The 19,224-nt window shown below is 36.4% G+C and overlaps 1 pseudogene across 1 annotated transcript in view; it reads left to right on the top strand.

Moving 5' to 3' along the window:
• Positions 1-1,449, top strand: part of LOC308652858 (importin subunit alpha-1-like) — a 67,395-nt pseudogene extending 65,946 nt beyond the window's left edge. The window contains exon 6 of the transcript in view: positions 341-1,449. The product of the transcript in view is annotated as an importin subunit alpha-1-like (transcript). The remainder of the gene's footprint in view (positions 1-340) is intronic.
• The last annotated feature ends 17,775 nt before the right edge of the window (positions 1,450-19,224 follow it).

The following is a 19,224-nucleotide window of genomic DNA, read 5'->3' as shown; positions in this document are numbered from 1 at the left end:
TGGTTTAAGGCTGCATATTGTTCACATTGGTGGCTATAAATATTGATCTCCCCCTTAAAGGTGAGGTATTGGTAACCTGCAGGGACACTACAAGATTATAGAATAGAAACTATAAAACCTCAGATCCACACAGCTAGAGAGAAAGACACATGAACTACATGAAAAAAACGAAGGAAGAAAGTGTCCCCAAACAAACCAAGATACTACAATAGTAGAATCCATTGACAGTACAGTAGATGAAATGTCAGAGAAGGAGTTCAGAACGTATATAATTAAAATGATCTGCAAAGCACAGAATGATATATGATATCATATTATATATGACATAATGTTGCTTCTGGGACATCACAACAGACAAAGGCTGTGGTGGATGGAGGTGCTATCCCAGTATTCATTTCTCTCTCGGCATCTTCCCATGTTTCCATCAGTGAACAAGACATTATGGGCTCTAGGAAATGTTGCAGGTGATGGTTCAGTTTTCTGAGACTTGGTTATCAAATATGGTGCAGTGGGCCCACTGTTGGCTCTCCTTGGAGTTCCTAATATGTCAACTTTAGCATGGAATTACTTATGTAATCTTACCTGAACACTTTCAAAACTTTGTCACAACAAGAATCCTGTACTCCCATTAAATGCTGTTGAGCAAATTCTTCCCACTTTCGTGGGAGATTTAGTCTCTTGTATCATGATGAACCAGAAGTATTAGTGGATACCTTCTGGGCTATTTCTTACCTTACTGATGGTACAGATGGATGCATTGAAATGGTTGTGAAAGCAACTTGTGAAGCTTCTAGGAGCTTCTGAATTGCCAATTGTCACTCCCACTCTACCAGCTATAGGGAATATTGTGACTGGAACAGATGAACACGCAGGTTGTAATAGATGCAGGTGCACTTGCTATCTCTCCCAGCCTGCTAACTAACCCCAAAACTAATATTCAGAAGGAAGCTTCACAGACAATGTGAAACATCACTGCTGGCCTATAGGACCAGATATAGCAAGTTGTCAGTCATGGATTAGTCCCATTCCTTGTCAGTGTTCTAAGGCAGACTTGTAGACACAAAAGGAAGCTGTATGGGCTGTGACCAATTATACAAGTGATGGGACAGTTGAACAGATCATATACCTCATTCATTGTGTATGCAATGATGCCAAAGATGCCAAAATTATTCTGGTTATTCTGGATATCATTTCAAGTATCTTTCAGGCTGCTGAGAAACTAGGTGAAACCGAGAAACTGAGTATAATGACTGAAGAACTTGGAGGCTTGGACAAAATTGAAGCTCTACAGAACCAGGAAAATGAGTCTATGTAAAAGGTCTCATTAAGTTTGATTAAGGAGTATTTTTCAGTAGAGGAAAAGGAAGATCAAAATGTTGGGCCAGAAACTACCTCTGAACGCTATACCTTCAAGTTCACGATGGGACTCCTGAGACCTTTAACTTCTAGGCTGTACAACTGAGGCATAAAGTTTGTTGTATTCTTTTTAATTGTGGCTTATAATTGTACCATTTTTTTTTTACAACAAAACAATACTTGAACACTTCCAAACTGTACGCACTGTATGAAATTTGTCCTCTAAATGGTTTTCTTATTGCTATGTGGAATTTCATATCTTACAGTGTCCTGTAAATAAAGATTAAATTCCACCCTTTTCTTTAAAAAAATGAAGTGAAATTCTGATATATGCAACAATACGGATATTACTGAAGATGGTATATTAAGTAAAATAAATAGGTTCCAAAAAGACAAATTTTTTGTCACTTTTATGTATTTATTTTTCTTTGTATTTGTTCTTTTTAGTTACACATAACATTAGGATTCATTTGACATAATTATAAAAGCATGGAATATAATTTGGTCTATTCAGTCCCTAGTACTTCCCCTTCCTTCCTCTCCTTCCAAGCTGATTCCCTTCCCTCTACTCTTAATAATCTTTCAGTTATTTACTTTCAAAAAAATTAGCATCTTATGGATGGACATGATGGTGCAATTCAGTATGGTATATTCATATATATACACAAGAAATTTAGGTCAGATTCATTCCACATTCTTCCCTGATCCTCCTCTCTCCTCGTCAATCCCCTTCATGTACTCCACTGATCTCTCTTCTGTTTTGATAGCATCCTCCTCTTTTTCCCTTTCTCTCTCAAAATGACAAATGTCCTATGACTTCATTCATATGAGGTATCTGTAATACAAAAATTCATAGGAACAGAAAAAATAGTGTTACCAGAGACTGGGGGAGGAAGAATATGGAGTTCTTGTTTAGTTGGCATGGAGTTTCAGTTTGGGATTGGGTGAACATTTTAGAGAAGGATAGTAGTGATGATTACACAAGAATGGGGATATACTCAATTCCACAAAACCATACACTTAAAATTATTTAAAAGAAACATTTATGTTACATATAGATATAACATCACACACACACACACACACACACACACACAGAGGGAGAGAGAGAGCTGCGTCCTTGGTCTGAATATGAAAAGTTTCTCAGTTTTGAACTTGCAAATGTAATACTGAGGATTTGATTTTGTCTTAAGGTACCAGCAATATGAGAAATATTGTGACAAGTTCTAATCTCCCTGCCTCCACCAGTGGTTAGTGCTTCCTGGATGCACCTTCTGCGCAGCAGCAGCCTGGTCCTGGAGAAGTGACAGCAATGAACCTGAGGCCCTCGTCGGGTTCTGCTAAAGCACTTCTCTGCACCTGCGCTGTCACCTATCTATCCCTACAGGGAATGCTCCCTATTTACCCCCACTATTTGTGTCAGCTGAATTTTCAGGGTTCCTTGTTCCCTTCTTAGAAAGCATCCTGATAGTCAGAGAATATCACTTCAGCATTCGTCAAAGACAGAGCTAGGTGAAACTTCACCATGTGAAACAAGGAGAGAAGTGAGTCAGGACTTCCCATTCCTCCCCCTCACTGGAGGCTGAAGAGGAAGTGAAGGATCCTCTTGTCCTCTGGGTTCCTCTGTCCTTGTACTAGACTACCCGAATGCCCTCTGACTTTGACCCTGACTGCTTCTTTCAGTCCTTCACGTATCATATGCTCTCTTACAGTGCAAATGTCTTTCCATGAGAGTTTAAAACTAAGGCAGTAAGCAGTCTTATCTGTGCCCTTAGAATGCTTTCTATCAGGAATGGGAACGAGATTAGAAACACAGTCCCCTAGGCAGTCCCACGCATCTGATCTTCATGTTAGCCCATTAACGTCTCATTTGGATGGCAGACTCAGTTAAGTTTTGGGGATGCATTTCTCCCCCCAACCCATATGTACACATGCTTGTCTGTTCTTCTTGGTGATTTGAAAACAGATTTTAAATTTTAAAAAGGAATCATCAGAGCCTGGGGTTGTGGCTCAGTGGTAGAGCACTTACCTAGCACATGTGAGGCATTGGGTTCAATCCTCTGCACCACACACACACACAAAAAAAGAGTAAACAAAATAAAGTTATTTAAGAAAAACATTAAATACTTTTCTAAAAATGAGTTATCAAATACAAACTTTTTATCTGGATCAATGTAATAAATGGACTTTTTACAGTGGTAAATTGGCCCTGGTGTCTTTGCAGAGTTTTTATATTTCAAATGTGTCTGCATTAGTCCAGTGCACAAAGTGACAGTTCCCAGACCTAAGGCCTTTTGTGGGGAACAAAACAACAAAATTTGAACTGGAATAAGAAAGCTCTTGGGATTGGTTTGGCTCAATCTTGAAATAAAATCATTCATTAGAGTACTGCATTTTCTCTAAGCATTTGGCAGCAATTTCACCCACAAAAAGTTTACCATGTCAACTTCCCATGGGAATTTTAGGGAGATAACAATCCTAAGAAAGAAGTGAGATAACTCTGTACTAGCACCTAACTCAGTGCCTGTACTAATTTTAGTGCTTTTTTGAGTTTGAAAAATAATGACAATTCTTTTATTAAGCAAGCTTTAAAGTGTTTTTCTATACTCAATAGCAGTATTACTTGGAGTGTTAGTTTGTGTGATGCTTCATCTGTGTATAGGCAACCAGCCCAGAAGAGTAGATTCATCCCAAATAGACCTAACTCCTTGTTTGGGAAAAGATAGCACACACCAGGACTCCCACACCCAACAAGCAGCAAGCAAACTTAGGAGATTCTGCTGCACTCTCTCTTAAACTCCAGAGTTTGCCTAGAGACAAGTCAAGTCTAAGATTGGCCAACAGATAAAAATAATAATAGGTATCTACTCTCCCTGTTCCTCAAACCTATCCATCATAAGATTAAGGGTGCTAACAAGCATCCTAGGCCCAGTGGAAACAGGATCAACCTACATTACTACTTTAGGGAGAGATCTGTGACCTCTTTTCATATCCTTGTGCTCTCAGTGCCACCCTGTGAAAGAGAATGGGCAGAGCAAGACATCTGTATTAGCAACCTTTGTTTCAAAGGATTAACCCTTAAATGTCAGGACTGTTTTATTAGTCTTAAATAGAAAAACTTCCCAAGCAGATGTCCTATTCCTCTTTATTTACAACTCACTCCATTTAATGGCATACTTCTTGTGTTCTCTGAACTGCCTGAAAGCTTTTTTTTTTAAATTTATTTAGCCATTTTGACTTTAACAAGACTTCATTTACCATATGCTTTCAGCATTATTTATTTCGCTTGTTCTTATTTCCTAAACCATTTTTCACTAAATTTTACTTCACCTTGGAGCACATATTTATACTTTAAAACTGGTTAGGTGATTTATTTTATTTGTTTGCTTTTGTTTCTTGATTATATGGTTAGTAAAAATAAAACCTCATGTTAGGGTATATGCCTTATGAGATAACCTGGTAACCATTTTCATTTAATTTTAGAAGCCTTGATAATTACCTTAGATATTGTGCAAGTAAAGAGAATAACCAAAATGAAGTCATCAGCTGTGTGGGTTTTAGAGCAAAGACAAACATCAGGACATGTTCAGACCTCTCTCTTACTCACCAAAACAACTCTCATTTTCTAGGTATAAGTCTTCTTTAGTTATCCTTCAGTTATAAAACATAAATATCTAGCTAAACAAATTATTATGAAGTGAATCTTTTTCAGAACCACTGTAAGAAAAGATTAGAAGATTTGGCCAAGGCTCTGAGGCATGCCTTCAATACTCAGGAAGTTACAAGCCTTCCTCAGCCTTCACTTCCTGTTTGCATAAGAACTCAGAGAAAGAAGCAATGAAGTATCAAGGCTCTCTCAAGTCTTTCTTGAGTCTTCACAAAACCCTGAATATGCATATGACTTTCTGGATTCCAAAGAATATGTCAGCGTTTTTCAAATTCCCCACATTATACATCTCATTTCCCAGATTCCCTTATACATTTTGAGTCAGGCTTGTTTGCCCTAAGTGGTATTGAAGCTCCAGGTAGTGAGACGTTAGAACAATTTCCCCTGATTGTTCTTGACAAATGCCTTTTGGGTTAAAGCTTTCCCAATGATCAAACTCTGAATTCAGTCAAATAAGAGCAATACCATCGCTTTCACTAATTGAATTTTGTTTTGTAAAAATATAGTTAGTATTCATTAAAATATTTATGTGTATTAAAATGTAATCAGTAATTCAAAAGGAATAAAATTAAGTTTTCTCAGTTTTAATACCTAATATTAAATATTGATAGATATAATACACATAAATAAAATCTCTTTAGGACCCTCAAAGATTTTTAAGAGTATAAAGGAGTTTTGAGAGTGAAAGTTTGAGTACTAGTGACTTAGCCAAACATAAATTTTGAATTCAAAAGATTTTTTTATTTAACACATTAAGTTTGTTCTTGTTCCTTCACAGCTGATTTGTTCTTTGTCTCCAGAATCCTTTAAGATTTCTTCTGCTTCTCTGTAGTTCTTTAATTTTATTATAGTATGTCTATATATTTCTTCTATCTTTTTTTATAATCTATGAATTATTTCTTACTTCCTCACTTTTGGGGAAATTTTCCATCACTATTTCTTAAAATATTTATTCTTATCTACTGATTTTTTCCCTTGTGTTTCAAGCCTCCTGTTTATCATAGAGATGTTAATACTATTCCTTCTACTCTACACATTTTTTGACTTTTTAATATTTTCCATGCATTTATGTCTCAGGCGCTGTCCATGGGTTGCATGGGGATCACCGTGCATGGAAGCCTCATGGATAGACATCTGGTGTCTGGGAATGACCAGTGGACATTTCCTCTGGTCAATTGCCTAGGGATAATGTGAATCTCTATCCCGCTCTGCCATGGCCCACACAGCACCTGAGATGGCTGTGACCTGCCAAGATGTAAATCAACCTGCTGACTACAAGACATCAGGAAGCAAGACCTCACCCCTGAAACCTTATACCTGCCTTTGATGTACCCCCTTAAATAAACCACTGGAGCCATTTTGTCTTTGTCTAGTTTCAGAATCCATGTGGACTAGATCTATCAGGGTTTCACCTTTTGTAAATATATTTCTGAGTATTTGAGTTTTGTTATTCACTAATTATTTGAGATTTTAAGTTTTAGGTGGCTTGGATTCCCCTGGGAAAGAAGAGCCCCCAGTGAGACACTGGCTGTCGACCCCTCAATACTTATGTCTTCCTGATTAATAGGCATTTTTCAAGGTAATCATATAAAGTTCTATTTCATTCTTTGTCATTTTTTCTTTAAAACAAGATTTTACTGTGTGGCCCAGGCTACTCTTGAACTCACAGTCCTCCTGTCTCAGCTTCAAGTAGCTAGGATTACAGGTGCACACCCCTCCACCCAGATTCTCGATCATTTTTTTAAGTTCTCTTTTTATTAATTAATTTCTAATATTTTTATTGTGAAACAGAACAAAGAAGAATACATAATACATATATATATATTACATATATATATATATATTTCTATATATATATATATATATATATATATATATATATATATATATATTCAAACAAATTATTAAAAGGTGAATCCTCCTGCAATACACATTAGGGCTGGCTTCCCTTCATATACTACTTCATCCAGGCATGCAATCTGCGCACTTACAGAGGAACCTGCATTTAGACAGCCATGCTTGGTTTAATACTCTGCTGTCTCTGTATAGGGAATTTTCAATAACTTTTAAGCCAGATGCCTCACATATTCATTTGGCACTAACTCCACAAATTAGATAGCCTAACTAATCATGTAGCTACTATCTATGCCAAGAAACAGGAAATTCGTCACACTTCAAAAGCCCCCAACATGTCTCTTACCAATTACAATTTCTTCCCTCCCTGAAAGAAGATCTGTCCTTTTATGGTAATTACCTCATTATTTTTCTTATAATTTTAATACCAAGGGATGATCCTAAAACTTAGTTTTATTTTCCCTGCCTTCAGGAATGTCTTACATTGTGACACCCTAATAAAAATACTACACTAAAACCATTAAAATTCTAATTATGAAAATTGTAATTCTTCGTTGCTGACAAGATGGCTGATTATCATAAGTTATGACTTCTCCCTGCAACCCAACCCTGAAGATGGCACACAGAAAAGAGACATAAGTGGAGCTAGGGCCTTAATGTGAAAGGAAAGGGAAGAAAAGGCTTCAATATGCTAGGCACCCGGCTGCAATGGTGCACCTAATAGAATTCCTGCAAAGACATTGAAACAGAGGAAAGGGATCTGGTCAATCCCAGAGTGTCAGAGAAAGTTTCCCAGGCGTACATTTTGCTCTCAGCTCTAAAATGAATAGGAGTTACCCGCAATGAACCTGGGATAGCACACCACCACTAAAGAATTCTTTTTTTTTTTTTTTTGAATTTTTATTGTTCAGAATACAAAAGAATTCTAAGACAATATGCAGCACAGTAAGAGGTGCCAGCAAAGCGTGGATCGGTGAGCAGGAGCCAACAGACTTTATCCCAACAGAAATGACTTTGAGATCAGTTGATGTGATCTGATTTGGATTTAAAGGATGGCCTGCCTAAGGCAGTGTCAGTGAAGAGAGAGATCTATTTGAAAACTACTAAAGAGTGGAATAGTCATTTGTGGTTGTGGGAGTTGAAGTAGAATTCATACAGATAAAGAATAACCCCTCAGTTCCTGACTTACTCATCTGTGTGAAGGGTGGTGTCATTTACTGAGTAGGGAAACCCAAGAGGACACATGGTGTCCGGAGGATCAATGATGCACCTGATTCTGTTTTAGACACAATGATTTTAGTTTCTTTGAGATATCCAATCAAGATGTTGAGTAATCAGGGTGGACCTCAAACCTTTCATACAGTTTCTAATCATTGTAGCTCACTATAAAAAAAAAAAGGCGAGAAGACACAAAAAACAATATTCTCTTCATATACACCTTTCTTACTCCTTGCTCCTTTTTCCATTTCTCAAGGAAATTAATGATGCAATAGACACTATGCTTACTAGGATAGCCTCATTTTCAAACCATGGCCCTATCTTACTTAACTCTTCTTATTGGATGCCTAAAAATTATATTGAATACTAGGACCTTATTGAGAATAATGAAGACACTATGCACAGAGATCTTTCTTACCAAAAAATAATTAGTGGAAGAATGACTTTCTACAATTTTACAAAGACAATATGTGCATCCCTTTTCCTTAAAAGGCTACACGTGTAATTCTGTGTGAATTTAATGGTTAAATGCTAATTATTAATTTAAGAGTTCCCATGATATCATTATACTCATAAAGCAAGCTATAACCTCCATAGCATTAGTGATGGGTGTTTAAAGGAAGGGCACTGACAACAGGGTAGAAGGTAAGGCCCCTAATGTGTGAGTGTGCTGACCAAGACCAAGTCACCCTTCAAACTTTTCCTTTGTTATCTAATAACATGTCCCTTATAGAAGCATAGATTTCTTAGAGTTTCTGTTTCTCCTTTCTCTGAGCACCTGTTATTAATTTATTAATTATCACCAAGTTAAAATCTGCTAAAAATGCCCAGAGGATGTGTTCTGTGGGTTCACAGCTGTACATCCAACAGCGTTTATGAGCTAATTGCCAATGATTTAGGAGTCTTACATATGCTCATAGGCTATTACTTGAGTAAAAAGTAAAATTTCTCATTATTTCCACCCGTAACATGTCCAACAGAATGCTATGCTATGCTAATTTTAAAAACATAGAGTAACATAACAGATGTCACTGCTGGTCTTCTAACTAGGAGGCACAAGTCCTTCATTGAAGGAGGTATTTCTTTTGGCACTGTCATATTTCATTATTTATGAACTATTATCACTAAGTAAGAAACAATGGTATATTATTGGAGTGCCTTCTCTGCCCCAAATTCTAAATCAGGTATTTTCCACAATATCTTGTTTAATACAGCAAACTTATGAGGTGCATCTTATCTGCCTTTTACAAAAGCAAGAGCTGAACATATTTCAAAAACATTCCCCAAGTCACATAGATAAATAAGTAATAAAGGCATAAACTAGTTCCTTGTATTTGGACTACAGAAATAATAATAAGGAACAGTTAGTAACCTATGTACATTATGAATCCTAGAAAAAGAAATCACACATTGACAAAGATTTCCCATCAGGATTTGCACTTCCAGTCAATTCTTGATCCTCACAGGATACAGAAAACAGAAATTACTTACATCATGAAATCTTGGGAGAGGCTCCACATTATTTCACCAGTTTGTTTTCTTATTTGGTGTGAAAAAGCATTTAGGTGGCAGAGAACTAATTCCACAAAATCTAACAGTAACTATAGGATAATAATAAGCAGCATTGGTGTAAACTATACATATAGGCAAATGGCCTAGAATTTTTCCCTTATTTCTCTTTATGTTCAATAAAGAATCAGATATTTCTTCAGGGCAAAATAGCACTAAATAGAACCACATTTTTATAACTGCTTTCTGTTTGCACATTTTATTGTCAAAACTAATTACTTTTTCTCCACTACAACCTTCATTTTTTTCTTCGAGTTTTTGGCTTTTAAAGTTTTGGGGGTCTTTTCCAGAGAAACCTAGGCTCCCTGCCTATTGTATAAATTTGAATAACTTAAGAGATTAAGTGTAGATTTAAAGGTGGTGAGCCCTAAAAAATTCAATTAGGTAAAAAGCTCCAGGATATATTTGACCCTCTTCGGGAATACCAATTACGTCTTTATTGGATCTTTGTAGTTGGTCTTCTTGGTAGCCAACCCTAGCATATTTCTATTGGTCTCTCTTTTTACTTCATCCTCTTTTTTTTCCCCCAAGTGTATCTGATGTTATGGTCTCTGTTTTCAGATGTGTTACTTTTAATTTTTTGTGTTGTGTCGCGTCTACCCGCCAGCAGGAATGACGACAACAACAGGATTCTTCTTTAACACGCTTTATTGGGAGCATCCATTAGGTATAGATGAGAGGAAAGACCCCGAGCCCGAGAAAACCATCCCTTATATACTTCAACTGCAGCCCTGCTCGTACACCATTGGACAAAGAGCGCATAGCAACACAGCAGCAGCCAATAGAATGATAGACCCAGCACTTGCACACAAGGCAAGAGACACCCAGTTCCAGCTTGTGCAAAACAACAAGCACTTCTTGAAAACAGTTTGTTCCAGGAGCTGGACAATTGATACATTCCATTCTAGGGAGTGGCTGAAAACAAAGAACTGGGTCTCAGCCCAAGAATTAGGCTCACGCCCACACAAGGCAGCACAGCAAAATAGCTCACCACAGTGTTGCTGCTAATACAGTCTTTATTCAATTATTCTTCATTTTCTTGCATTATTTCTGCTCCCTTTTCATTTCTTTCTATTGTCTGAGCATCTCTCTTTCAATTTCTTACATCTTCTTCTTTAGGTGTTTTGTATCTTTAAATTCACTCTTTTCCCATAGTTTCTGTTTTATTGTGGCTATAGCTCAAATATTTAAACAATTTAAAAGAATAGTAGAATGAACATCCATACCTACTACCTAGTTTCAAAAATTATTAACATTTGTAATAATTGCTTTACCTATCTTTCTATATGAGCCATTTGAAAATTAAAAGCAGATAACACTTCACTCCTAAGAACTTCAGAATACAGCTTCTAAGAGTGAGGATATTCACTTACATGAACACCTTACCATCAACTTATCTTAGCATAATGTTATTTTTAATAAGACTCTATATAATTACTATCCTTGAATAAAAAACAATAGCATTATTATTGGAGTGCCTTCTCTGCCCCTGGCTCTAAATCAGGTGTTTCCCATAATATTTTGTTCATCTTTTTTGCATTCATCTAAAACAAAATCTTTTCACACTTGTTTTTCTCAAACCAGAACCTAATTGTGTCAGATGTTTCCTTTGGTGTTAGTGTCTTAAATCTCTTATCGAGAGCAGTCTCCCACTTTTCTCCCTATGCCGCTGAGTCTTGAAGAAGCACGACCAGTTGATGTCCACTGAGTTATCATAGTATCTTTTAACTTATTCTGTTACTCCTTTATTTCCTAATATTGAATCATACTTACATTTCTGGATAGATTCCATTTGTACATGTGGTATCATTTTTAATGTCCTTCAGGGATTTTGTTTTATAATATCTTATTTAGAGCTTGTATATCAATATTTATCCCTAAGTCTCTAGTTGATCTTTCGGGCATAGAGATGTACAGTATTCCAGGATACAGTCAATGAGTTAAGACTCACTAAGTCCCATTATTCTAAATGTGAGACACCTATAAAAACTTAAATTTAGAAACATATATATCACTTATGGTAACTTTTGAAATAAATATTATGTTCTTAGAGTTCTATAATTTTGAGAAAAGTAATAGGTGAATTATTATACCATTTGAAAATATAAATATATATTCTGACTATATATGCTTTAGATTATGATTTCCAAACTCATTTCATGCACCTGTATCAATTTTGTTGAACTATCCACAGAATTGAATATATAGGACTTAACAGGTTAATACAAATTATTTTCCTACAAAGCTGATTCTCTGTTGTGAAAAGATCGGTTTCTGTGAGGGTATCCTTAGGACCCTGGACATTTTGAAAGTTATTCTTGTCTGGGATCAGGTCATAAATTTTAAAGACTATAGAGGCATCTGGTCTCCTTTCAACATGATGTTCCTTGCCATTCCTTGAAATAGAAGGTGCCCCGATCGAGGTTTTTCCCTAATTCTTCTTGATCCATCCATACGCTTGCTCTTTCCTGCATTAAGTTAAAGGTTACTTTTTAATCTACTAACTTAACATTTTGTTCTCTCCCTTTCCCATAAAAAGAGTCAACTCTGAATATCCTTCTTTTTTTTAGTTTTATTGATTTTATTTTTTTAAATACACAACAGTGGAATGCATTACAATTCTTATTACACATAAAGAGTAAAATTTTTTATATCTTTGTATACAGAGTATGTACTTTTTTGCATTACAATTCTTTTTTGAGAGAGAGAGAGAAAGAGAGAGAGGAGAGAGAGAAATTTTTTAATATTTATTTTTTAGTTTTTGGTGGACATAACATCTTTATTTGTATGTGGTGCTGAGGATCAAACCCAGCAATGCGCACATGCCAGGCGAGCGCACTATCGCTTGAGCCACATCCCCAGCCCCCACAATTCTTATTACACATATATACCACAATTTTTCATATCTGTTTTTATATAAAGTATGTTGACAACCAATTTGAGCCTTCATACAAGTACTTTGGATAATGATGTCCATCACATTCCACTGTCCTTGCTAATCACCTGGCCCCACTCTTTCCCTCCCACCCCTCTTCCCTATCTAGAATACATCTAATCCTCCTATGCTCCTTCTCCTTACCCCACTATGAGTCAGCCTCCTTATATCAGAGAAAACACTCTCACTCCAGTCAAAATGACAACTATTATGTAGACAAACAACAATAAGTGTTGGCAAGGATGTGGGGAAAATGGTACACTCATACACTGCTGGTGAAACTGCAAATTGGTACAGCCAATATGGAAAGCAATATGGAGATTCCTTGGAAATCTGGGAATGGAACCACCATTTGACCCAGCAATCCCTCTCCTTGAACTATACCCAAAGGACTTACAAACAGCATACCACAGGGACACGGCTACATCAATGTTTGTAGCAGCACAGTTCACAATAACTAAACTGTGTAGCCAACCTACATGCCCTTCAGTGGATGAATGGGTAAAAAAAAAAGTGTGGCATATATACACAATGGAATATTACTTAGCATTAAAAGAGAATAAAATCATAAAATTTGCAGGTAAATTGATGGTGTTGGAGAAGATAATGCTAAGTGAATATCCTTCTTTGAGTAATTTGGTTCAAATGATATTGCTTCTAGCAGATTTTCTTTATCTGTGATATGGAATTTAGTTGTTCACTAGTTTCATTGTAGATTTATATTATTTTCGTCTATATTTCATTCTTTTTGTTCATTTCTACAGGTTTTGAAAAAAGGAATAAGACAAAATTACTATCATTCTATCATCTTTCCAGAAATGTCTCTAATTTGAATATTTAAATTTTGACTAATATTTGTTAAATATTAAGTATTTAACAAAATATCAATTAAATATTGGATGTTTTCATAGGTGGGATACTATTATATTATATATAGTATACAATTTAATGTCAAAAATAAGATACTAAAGTATAAACATCTAAAATCTCTTCTGACATTCATTGTTAAGAGCAGTTATCCAAGCTTTGTTCAAAATATGATCCTTTGACATAGGCTTAAGAAACCATATTACTCACTTTTTTATTATCCTCTGTCTTAATAAGAATCTTGGTCTTCTCCACATTACCCTAGGATACTACACAGAGAAAACAAAGTGGGTAACCATTTAAACTTCACATAGTATAGGTAAGTATCAGCTAGCTAGTGTGGTGAGTAGGTGAGCTAATGAGTTCAAACAATGAGTAGGAACCACAAATAAGTGGTTTCAACATCACCCAGTAAAGAATAGCTTAAAGAGTAGCAGTGTTATCTATTCAGAGCATGAATTCCATGGCTGGATACTAACTGAACCTGGGCCACAATATTTGCCAACTCCAAGATAGCTTGCCCTGGGTCAACAAAATACTTCGTAACTCTCATCACAATGTACTACATACTTTTCTATACATCTTATAAAAGTTCTTTCCCTGCTGGGTGTGATGGTGCACACCTCCAATCCCAGCAGCTGGGGAGGCTGAGGCAGGATGATCACAAGTCCAAAGCCAGCCTCAGAAACTTAGAGAGGCCCTATGCAACTCAGTGAGACCCTATCTCTAAATAAAATATTTTAAAAGGGCTGAGATGAGGCTCAATGGTTAAGTACTTCTGAGCTCAATCCCTGTACCAAAATAAATAAATAAATAAAGTCCCTTTACCTTCACTTCTCCCTTTCAATTTAATCCATTTTTCAGTCCATTTCAAATGCTTTTAATTCCCAGTACCACAAATATATATGCTGAAAACTCCCTACTGGTTAGCTTATCATTGTTGTGATTAAAATACCTTGATAAGAACAACTTAGAGAAGGAAAGATTTATTTTGGCGTATGGTTTCAGAGAATCCAGTCCATGGTCAGCTGACATCATGGCAGAAGGGCTTGGCAGAGGAAAGCTATCAGTTCATGGCAACTGGGAAATAGAGATGAAGGGGCTGGGGAGAAGATAAATCCTTTTATAGCATGCTCCCCAGTGGCCTACTTTCTCCAAGTAGGTCCTACCTCCCAGTGGTCCATTCAGCTACCAGTCGATTAGTCCTTCAAATTGATTAATTCCCTGAGGAGGTCAGAGCCCCCATGAATCACTACCTGAAAACCCCACCTCTGAACCTTGCTGCATTGGGAACCATCCTTTAAACACATGATCTTTTGGAGGAAATTTCAGAATCAACTCATAACACTTCCAGAATCTGGGGAGAGATATAGACATCCAGATAAGTAGGTCCTCCCATATCCACAGGGCACAAGTTCAAATATCCCCAGTGGACACCCGAAACTATGGAATACCTATTTATCTCTATGTTTTCCCATATATACTGAACCCTATATATACTATGTTTTTTCCTATATGAGAATACCTATGTAAAGTTTAATTTACAAATTGAGCATGATAAGTGATTAACAAAAAGTAATAGCAAAATATAGTTATAATAATATACTATAATAGAAGTTTTATAAATGTGATCTCTCCCTCATAACATTTTTTTTTTCTGTACTTGCCCTTCTTGTGATGATGTGAGTTGACATAATGCCTACATAATGAAGATGAAGTGAATGGTGTTCTCATAATAGTGTACAAAAATTTAAAATTTATGAATTACTTATTTCTGCAATTTTCTATATAAAGATTGTCTACAAGCCTATGGACCACAAAGGACAGCAGGTAACTAAAACTATGAAAAGTGAAGCCATAGCTAAAGGATGACCACTGTCATTTAAAAATTTAAAAGTCTAATTAAGTTCAACCCAAAGACACCTTCATCAAGGCATACTGTAATCAAACTGTCAGAAATAAAAAATAAACAGAGAATCGCGAAAGTAGCAAGATAAAGGGGGCTCTTTAAAAACACGGGAGCCATGCTGGGCACCATGGCACATGCCTATAATCCTAGCAGCTCGGGAGGCTGAGGCAGGAGGAATATAAGTTTAAACCCAGAATCAGCAATGTAGTGAGGCCCTGAGCAACTCAGCAAAACCCTGTCTCTAATAAAATATAAAAAGGGCTGGTGACGTGGCTCAGTGGTTAAGTGTCCCTGGGTTCAATCTTCAGTACCAAAAAACAAACAAACAAGGGAGTCACCATAAGGCTATTAGCAGATTTCTCAGCAGGAACTGTGCAGACAAGAGGAGAGTGAGAGCACCAAAAGAAAAACAAACATCTAACCAAGAATACTTTACATAGAAAAGTCGTTCTTCAGAAATGAAGGCAAAATAAAGACTCTCCCATACAAACAAAAGCTAAGGGAGTTTATCATCACTAAACGATAGGAAATACTAATAGGAAAATATTTGAAAGAATAAGACTCACTAGTTGAAGTAAGTAGAGTTAATCAGAGAAACACTGTAACACTGTGGTGTGTAAGTTATTTGTATTTCTGGTATAAAAAACAAAAATATTAATAATAAATATAGCTATTATAATTTAATGGATATACTATGTAAATTATGGTATCAAAAACAAAACTTGGGATGGGAGGATGAAAATAGAGAGGTATTATTTTATGATTAAAGTTAAGTCATTATCAACTTAAAATAGACTATTATAACTATGTTTTATTGAAACCTCCTGGTAACTACAAAACAAAACCATAAAAGAGTCACAAAAAATTAAAGAGAAAAGAATTAAGGTATGCTACTAGATGAAATCATCGAATCGCAAAGGAATGTAGCAAGAGAGGGAAAAAAGCAAAGGAGCTATAAAATAGAAGAAAAAAATGAACAAAACAGAAATAAGAAAACTTTACCTATCAATAATTACCTTGAATGTCAATTGATTCAATTATCTAATCAAAAACAGAGTGGTTGAATTAATTAAAACATAAGACTTAACTATATGCTTCCTACAAGAGACTCACTTCACCTTTGAGGACTCACATTAGAATGAAAGCAAAAGAATGGAAAAGATAGTTCCCCAAATGAAAACCAAAAATGAACAGGGTAGCTGTACCTATATTAGAAAAAATATACTTGAAGTCAGAAACTCTAAAAAGACAAATAAAAGGTCATTATTTAGTGATGAAGGAGTTAATTCACCAAGAAGAAGTAACAATTGCAAATGTGAACTCCTCAAGAACCTTCAATATATAAAGCAAATATTAACAAATCTGAAAAGAAAATTAGACAGCAGTTCAATAGTAATAGGGACTTTAACACCTCAATTTCAACAATGGATACATCATCCAGATGGAAAATCTAAAAGAAAACATTGGATTTAAGTACAGAAAAGTGTATGTAATAGACATCTATAGAACTTTCCATCCAACAGCTGCTGAAAACTCATTCTCAAGCACACCTGGAATATTCTCCCAGTTTAGACCATATGTTAGACAACAAAGCATGTCTCAACAAATTTAAGAAGATTGAAATCATATCAAGTATCTTCTAAGGAACCAGAAACCAGTAACAGGAAGAAACCTGGAAAATTGATAAATATGTGGCAATTACCACACTCCTGAACAAATGAGGTCAAAGAACAAATCATATTAGAAATTAAAGAATACCTTAAACAGAAAGAGAGATTCAGTATATCAAGACTGTAGCAAAAGTTCTAAGAGGGAAATTCATAGACATAAATGCCTACATGAAAGGGGAAAAAAACAATTTGGAAGATCATTCAGTAAAACACCACACACACACACACACACACACACACAGAGAGAGAGAGAGAGAGAGAGAGAGAGAGAGAGAGAGAGAGAGAGAATTATAGGCAGCTATTTACAAACCAAAAAGTCCTAAGAGGGCTCTAGAATGCATTAAAGGATCTCTCTGGGGCATCACAGTAGAGCAAAAACACAGACAATCCACAGGTAGACAAGATCACTAATGAGATCAATATGTGGGATGCTATAAGATGGCTAGCAAGTAAGAAGAAAGGCCAACCAAGAGGGAACCACTGTTATCTCTACGAGCCTGCTCTACAGAGGACACTGGCTTCTTTTCCCACGAAGATAAACAACAGTCAGAGAGGGAGACTCTGAGCAGGTGCATGCCCTGGACATAGAAGTTTGGCTTCCATAAGAACTAGGCATCACCCCACCCCAGAGTCACCATAGCTACTTGTCTGTACTTCTGTTCTCAGTTCTTCAGGTGGCTCACAACCACCAGCACCTCAAGTACTACTACCAATATGACAAAAGGGGTGTCTGTGCGCCAGGCACCAGGACTGTTACTGCCCAAGATATCCAAGCCATACTACTTTGGTTTTGCCTGTGCTTCAAGTCACACAGCACCATAGCCACTCCCAGTTCCACCCCTCAGGCACTGGTGTCACTGCCACCGCAAGGAGGCCTGCAGACAGGACCCACTGCCAAGAAGGATCTCCTCAGCCAAAGCTGGGGAAAAAAGAGACCGCCACTCTGGATATGCACAGTATTAGCCACTGGGAATTCCTGCATTCTTTTTCAGCTGCATTCTAAGCTGATTGCTATGGTTCCAATATGTCCCCCAATGTTCATGTGTTGGAAACTTCATCCCTATCATAGCAGTATTGGAGGTGAGGCCTAATAAAAAATGATTACATCATGAGGGATTTGCTCTCATAAAAAGACTAATGTTCTTATCACAGAAATGGGTTAGCTATTGTGAGAGTGGGCAAGTATATGTGTACCTCATGGCCCAGGTGGGTAGCAGGGCATGCCATCTGTGATTGTGTTGAGTTCACACTATGAAGTTCACACTATGATGGAGTCACTTAACAAATGACACTAAGCAATGCATAACTGTACTTTGAATTCTTTGCCAGGCAGTTTGTACATCTTCATTTTGGGGAGGTCAGCTACTAGGAAATTATTGTTTCTCTTGGTAATGGTGTCTCTTTGGTCTTTCATGACTCACTGTCTCATGGTGATGTCTGCACATTTGGTGAAGCAAATGTCTTCTGGACTTTATGAACTACATTTGGTATTGAAGATTCTGGAGGCAAGAGGTACCAGGCACTTTCTTGCCAGGGCACATGGTTGGAAATTAGCTTGATTATTAGCTTGAGTATTAGGCTAATTAACTTGAATGTGGCAACCATGTTCACAATGTAAGCATATATCAAAGCATCCTGTTGTCATATGTGTGTGTGTATGTATAATTAAAGACATATGCATGTCATTTTTGTTTGTCAATTAGACCTCAACAAAGAAAAATTCTATCTTAGCATTTGTATTCTTAGATCACTCCTGAACCAAGTGTCAATCTCACTGTGAGAATATTAGCATGCAGAAGTATTCTTGCTATAAATATAATCATGTGCAGCATAATAATGTTTCTATCAAACACAGACTGCATATACAACAGTGGTCCCATTAACTATAATAAATTCAAAAAATTCCTATCACATAGTGGTGTCATAATCATTTAGTGTCATAGTCATATGATGTCATAGTACTTAGATGTTTGTGGTGCTGCTGGTATAAACAAACAAGTAGCTCTGCCAGTAATACAAAAATACAAGACACACAATTATGTAAAATAAATGGTAATGATAATAAATGACTGTTTTGGTTTCTGGTTTTATACTATACTTTTTATTGTTATTTTAGAGTATATTCCTTCTACCTATAAAAAAATTTACTATAAAACCATATGCTGTGTTAAGCCTCATA

This window comes from Spermophilus citellus (assembly GCF_964194105.1).
Source record: "Spermophilus citellus genome assembly, chromosome: 1".
Classification (NCBI taxonomy): domain Eukaryota; kingdom Metazoa; phylum Chordata; class Mammalia; order Rodentia; family Sciuridae; genus Spermophilus; species Spermophilus citellus.
Note: the sequence above shows the minus strand (reverse complement) of the source record. Positions and strands in the feature narration are given on the sequence as shown.